The following is a 7,037-nucleotide window of genomic DNA, read 5'->3' as shown; positions in this document are numbered from 1 at the left end:
ACACCATCAAACTCAAACTCAAAGTCTCCACAATGACTGCACAGTGGAATCTACACCTCTGCCAGCACCCCCCGCACATCCTGGTCCTCCTCACACATAGGGCCACTGTACTGGATTTAAGTCAAGTAAAGAAGCGCCCCTCCACTCAGTGTTTACATCGCAAGCTACGTACAGTCCAACAGTCCATTTGTCCAGTGGAGCTGAAACTCAGCAACAAGTCACAACCCTCCTCAGCAACAAGTCACAACCCTCCTCAGCAACAAGTCACAACCCTCCTCAGCAACAAGTCACAACCCTCCTCAGCAACAAGTCACAACCCTCCTCAGCAACAAGTCACAACCCTCCTCAGCAACAAGTCACAACCCTCCCCAGCAACAAGTCACAACCCTCCTCAGCAACAAGTCACAACCCTCCTCAGCAACAAGTCACAACCCTCCTCAGCAACAAGTCACAACCCTCCTCAGCAACAAGTCACAACCCTCCTCAGCAACAAGTCACAATCCTCCTCAGCAACAAGTCACAACCCTCCTCAGCAACAAGTCACAATCCTCCTCAGCAAGTTATCTGCATCTTTTTTAAAGATCACAGAAATAAATCAATGTCACCAAATCTGAGTTGTAAAAGTAGATGTTTGCCTTGGTATAAGCCTGGCCTTAGAAAGTGTGTGCGTCAGACCCTTATCACACCTGACCCCCCCACAAGCCGTTAGTCTCGCTGCTGGCCAAGGCTAAGCAGCGAATACATGTTCAGCATGTGTTCTGTTTGTTATTGATGGGTAAAGATCACAGCCTCCGCCTCTTTTTCAATCTGTTCTACTTCATTAGGGCTGGCTCCGTACTTTAGTCATGACATTATGTTTATGTTTTATAAAAAGCAATAACAAAGCAGCAACAAGGGATGTTTCTGGTGAAGTCTTTATAGCGCATGCTAGTTAGCTAAGATAAATAATGAGGCAGACTGGAGCGTCCAACGGCCCGAGGCTGAATACAGGTGATCAGCGGGGAGGGGGGGGATGCAGTGCCTTACTCACCCGGGGGGGGGGAGTTATGCAAGCTCCAGGAGACAGAGGAATGTCAAAGAGCTTCAAGGAAGTGATTGTAAAGACTGAGGAGTCCACATGGTGTTCATGGGGAGTGGACTCACTGCAAACGATGATTCAGCCTCTCAAAGATTCAACTCAGCATTCACATTTATATAGGCTGCCATACAAGGTGCACCTGCTCACACACACACACACACACACACACACTGGTGGCCATCAGGAGCAATCTGGTATCTTGCCCAAGGAAGCTTTGACATGTTGGCATGGGATCTAACAACACATTGAGATGCTTGTATGCAAAGAGAGGTGTTACAATTGAAACCTAGCAGTCTGTCAGATGACTTCTGATAGTCATGCAAAGTTCTGGATTTTAGAGACACTCACACTCGCCAGTTAATCAGCTATAGCTAAATGAAGGCATGTCATCAGCTCGTACAAAACACTTTTTGTTAAAGAGTTTTAGAGGTGTTGATTCAACTGTATCATTTTGGAGACAGACGTTTCTGTTGCTGCTTTTGGGGTTTGTAATATTTAAGGACTGCGAATAATGAATATAAATGGGTATGATTAAATGTTAGAAACACCTCTAACTGAGTTACAATACGTGTTTGGTCTGCTGGGGAAGCGTTCACATTATTTGTGATGCTGTCATTACGACCACTTCACAGATGGACTCATCCTTAAGGCTTGGTTTTGTTTTATTGCAGACACACAAACTGTATACATCCTGTCACGAGCAATATAGGAGTCAACATGGAGACATAACCCTCATACAGGAACATGTGTTGGATTTGATGCTTTTTTTTCAACTTTGTATTTGAATTGTTCCACCCCTCGATGCAAATCAGCAAAGATTATTGATAGAGTTTAAGTAGAAGCTTCCATGAGAAACATTTCATTACTACAACATGTAATCCTATAGGAGTTGGGTGTGCCATGAATGATATGAATATATCCTTTGTATTGATGTTCACTGAAGCATTCCTCTGATTGGCAGTGTGTTGATTGAATGTTGTCCTGGAAACATTTGAAATCAGAATGGTTTGTGGGATGTGTTTGTTTTTGTGGTGATGATCTTATGCAATACAGCAAAGAGAGTTACTCTTTTTGTATAGACATTCTCCAAGAATATCTCAGACAAAATGCCATTGCATGTTTATTATGCGGGTTTGATAAAAAAAGTATTACATAGAAACTAAATCTATGTCACCCATAAATTGTTTAATATATATAATATATTATTTAAGATGAATTAAGATGTTGGTATTATTGTATTTAAGTGTTGTGGGCTTCATTGTAACTCTTCTAGTCCTTTACCACAAGTGCATCCCAAAAAGGAAGGGGCTCCTGCTTTCTGTTGGTCTCTGAGAGGAAGCTTTAGTATGCTTTCATTCAGGCTCAAGCTATAGCCCTTCAGTGAGTGTATGGGAGACTGACCATGTACATTGCAAACAAAGGCAACAAAAATAAAGCTTGCTTAACTTTGTCTCAATTTAAAATACAATTATTTATTCATTTTTTATCTATGTATTTTATTTGCTAAACAAACAATGTTGTGGAGATAAACCTGAAGTTGACCACTTAATGTTAAAGGTGCAATATATAAACATTACAATGTGGCTCTTTCCACATAACCATGTCATGCTGCCTGACACTCATCCTCCTTCAGATCTCTCCCACGGTCGGTGGTCCTACTTTGTAAACCTTTTGAGAATGTTACATTTCCCCGGGCTACGCATAATCTCCACACTTGGTTAAAAGTCACAAATTAGGATCATGTTTCTATAATTGCTAAACTATACATTTTGAAAACTCAGCATTATTATTATAACGTGAAATTAGTCCATGGACAGAGCCAGCTCTGTGATTGGCTGTCTACTCATTCAGACCCAAGCAACAGCCAATCACAGTGCTCTGCCTGACCTGTCTCAATACAACTTTGGTAAGGGCATTTTTACATCAGAATGGATAGAATTCCATGTTGTATTCATTAATAGCAGTTTAAAAAGGTGTTATTTAAATGTAAGATATTTTGGTTGTATTTATTAATAATATTTATTTCATAATGACTGATTAAATATTGACTATATTGGCTCTATAATAAGTGATCTACAGTATGATGCAGTGAGCGACATACAGTAAGCTAGCTCATGTTTTTGCTATGTGACAAATGTCGGCTCACCACAGCTTATTATGTCCTAATAAGAGCATTGCTCCCACTGTGAAAACATGAATGGATCTGATCTGCTGGAGAGCCATCTCTACTGATCGCACCTTTAAAGATGTGTGAGGATGCATGAGTGCTATCGTTTAGCACAGATGACTCTAAAGTATGAACAGTGTTACACTTGTAACAGACATGTGTGTATATACATCAAGTATATAGCATTGCGTTCATTATGCCATACTGATGTCATGTCTATACTTTTTAGTTTTTATTTTCATTGCAATGCCACATCAGAGAGTATGCCATTTCTGAGTGGTAATTTGCTAATGTAAAAATAAACATTTTCCACATCGACCACAGAGGGTTTACTGAGGAGCAGGCTGATGCTGCTTCTGGGAGATACGTGTATAAAGAGGGACTGAGTCTGAGTTATGAATGGATTTGCATGTTTTTAAAAAATAAAGCTTTATTTATTAACTTGTGAATCAGAATTAATTCAATCATTTGTTTAAGTCTATGCTTTTTGGCTCCTCTTCATATAAAACACATGAACACGGTGACAGGCTGTAGCTTGATCGACTCTTTACATATCTGACAATGTCTCAACAAATTATAAATAAAATAAAAGCTGGGCTTTAAGGCAGGCTGTCATTTTAAGCTTTAATTAACACGTCACACAACGTTTAAAGGTGGATGAATAATCATTACTATCAAAATCTAGGCACAAATTAGATTTTTTAAATGTTTGCAAAACAATCACTGCAGTTTACCCTTTTGCGGTCCCTATTTAAAAAATGGTTATTATTTAAAGCAACTAAGGTGCGTAATAAAGCACCACCAACTTTTTGTTAAAAACATTCAAAGCTGTTCATGCTGCTGTATACTCTGTTTAAATGCTGTCTAGTGAAAATTGGTAATGCTACTTAATATATATTTCAGATTCACTATATCTGAATCCATCTACATATATTGCTGAAATGTAGGGATAATCAAGCCTTCAGACTAACAGGTGGATCCGAACAGGAATACACAGGCACATCTACTCATACAATAATCATTATTGCCAATATAAGGTTTAAAATAAATCTTTGATGAGACAGCATGGTGAACTGAGGTTGGGCTGTAGACTGTATATGGGTTGGGCTCAATGGAAAGATTATCAATTAGAGGGGGGTCTGCTCTAGCCGTCCCTAACTCCGCCCAACTTCTTAGAAGTAATGGGCGAGGAGGTGAAGGGTCAGAGGAGGCGGCCCCTGCATATGGCAAGCCATGTGAGTGTTTATTCCATATCCTTGATATCAGACGGCAGCTGCCTACACTAGTTGGCTCTTTGATTGCACTTGTTAGATTTATGGTCAAACTAGTTTGGCACTCTGCTTTACTAGTTCAATAAAACATTATACTAGTCACTCTTTTTCAGCAAAGTTGGTCATTCCTAGCATTCGGTGCCATTTCAGCTAGGTTAATCAAAAATCTAAAACATAATTTTCCATGTTTTTTTTTATTTAATCTGAACGATGTAAAAGAGGTCAAGCTCAGGATATTATGTTTAAAACATTTATTTTTTAACATCCCCAGTTACTGTGTGTCCGTCCTGTTACTGTGAAAAATAGTAACAGGGTGGACGGTAACAGGGTGGACATTTTATGCTAAACTTGGCTATTGCTACATGTGTGATAATCAAGCTAGCGCTTGGTGACAACAGAAACATATATTTGATAGTTATATTCACCATATTTTCTAAATGTAAAACAAATGATCAGTTTCCACTAAAAATGAGCATAAGAGGGTGGACATGTTGTGCTTTACTGCAACAGTTAAGTTCTTTAAAAAACATTCAAAAAAACGTTGAAGGAAGAATGCATACACTCTCTTTCTTGAAGATGATTTTCCCACTCAAAATGTATCCTTCTTCTGGAGTCATACAAATAGTAGAATAGTAAAGGGGCGTGTCCAGAGGGATTCAAATCAGAGTAACAGGGGGGACATTAAAACAGGGGACACACACACTTTCTTTTAAACTTTAAACAATAAAAATGTTTATATCTGTTACAGAAGTTGAGCAAACATGTAAGTAAGTAAGTAAGTAAAACTTTATTTATATAGCACCCTTCTCAACACGAATGTACAAAGAATGTACAAAGTGCTTTACAGTATTGATTGACATGATTTGGGACACAGCAATTTGGCCTACTTGTGCTAAAATCAGAGTCATTACTTAGAATTTTGAATATCCTGGGTAAATAACATTGTTGTTTTATGGTAGAGGGGGATAAACATTTAAAACCAAGCTTTTAAAAAATAAGCATTAGACCTTTTAAATACAAAATATATGATATAATGTGTTGGGGACCTAAATGGCACCGAATGCTAGGAATGACTCAACTAGTGGCACTTTTGTCCGACTAGTTACCACATAAGCCTTACTAGTGACACCAGGAGCAGCACTAGTTGCACCAAAGTCCCAACTTGTACGCTTTTTGATGAACTAGTGGCCCTCTGACCGTACTAGTGACACTAAAAGTAGTGCGCTGCAAATGCTCTGACATGTTAACTAGTTACAAAAAAGAAGCAGAACTAGTTAACTAGTGGCATACATTTTTCTGCACTAGTTAACTAGTAGCACCCAGAATCACTCACTAGTAAACTAGTAAAGGCAAAAGGTTCACTAGTTAACTAGTTGATGCCTCTTTTGACCTTACTAGTTAACTAGTGGGGCTCAAAATGTCTGCACTAACTAGTGAACCCTTTGCCCTTTACTAGTTAACTAGTGAGATACGTTTAAATTCAACTAGTGAACTAGAGAGGCTTAAAATGTTCACTAGTAGTACTAGTGGATCCCAAATGTGCACTAGTCACACTAGTTGCACAGAATGCTAATGAGGAGGAGGGGAAATAATGCATCAAGGTCTCCTATTGGCTCTTAAGATAGACCTCGCCCATCAATCTTCACAGAAGTTCAAACACAAACATGGCGGACGTTGTACTGAGACGTATAGAGTGGCGAAGTCCCTCCCCTTCCGGTGGACCTCCATGGGACCTTATTTCGGAAAAATTATGTATTGAAGTCAATGGAGAGAGAAAGATTATCTTTCGATCCCGTTTGAATTGTGCCACGAATTACACATATGATGTTTGTCAATTTAAAAGATAATTTTGCAAGTCAAAAAAAAGAAAATGTGTCGTAAAAGTGTGAAGTAACACATTTGTTTGTGTGAAACGCTCAATGAACTACATCTCTGGTCTCACAGAGCAACACACGTCACCAAGATGGCCGTCACTCACTACTGTCTTGTCAACAAAACGATTGACTACCCTCACTATCACCACAATGAAACACGTCCTGAAGAAAGTCATGCAAAGCTGCCTGCCTGCCTTCCTTTGATTCTCTCTGAACTGCCTGGTCTTTGTAATGTTTAATGTCAACCATTTGTGCAGATAGCATGAAGTAGAGAAGATCGCTAGCGTTAGAGTTAGCATTTCTCCCCCGGGCTTAAAGTGTGTATTATAGAATGATCACACCGGTGTGACAGTACTATTCAAAGGGTTCACGAAATATGACTACTACTCTTACTGTTTAAGATTTTGGGTTACTTAATGTTACTTCATGCAACCCAGTCTCACGGCATTTCGTGTTTAATAAATTAATTTAATCTATTGATTCGTGTTCACCAACACGATTTTCACCTTTTTTTCGTGTCACACAGAACGATTTTAAATGCAATGTATTTCTATTGGTAGTATGTTTCGTGCCTGCAACACGTCTTTTTGTCCGGTCGGGTCTTGGAAGACCAGAAGCTGTGTGGTTCATAAAAACATGTTCTTACT

The 7,037-nt window shown here is 39.1% G+C and overlaps 1 protein-coding gene across 1 annotated transcript in view; it reads left to right on the top strand.

The window, feature by feature from the left end:
- The window catches only part of ryr2a (ryanodine receptor 2a (cardiac)), a 106,442-nt gene extending 106,076 nt beyond the window's left edge, over positions 1 to 366 (top strand). Inside the window, exon 112 of the mRNA XM_034119635.1 lies at positions 1 to 366. This exon is cut by the window's left edge and continues 798 nt beyond it. The gene's annotated coding sequence lies outside the window, so the exon portion shown is untranslated.
- Positions 367 to 7,037: the final 6,671 nt, after the last annotated feature.

The sequence above is a fragment of the Trematomus bernacchii genome, unplaced genomic scaffold (assembly GCF_902827165.1).
Source record: "Trematomus bernacchii unplaced genomic scaffold, fTreBer1.1, whole genome shotgun sequence".
NCBI lineage: Eukaryota > Metazoa > Chordata > Actinopteri > Perciformes > Nototheniidae > Trematomus > Trematomus bernacchii.
Note: the sequence above shows the minus strand (reverse complement) of the source record. Positions and strands in the feature narration are given on the sequence as shown.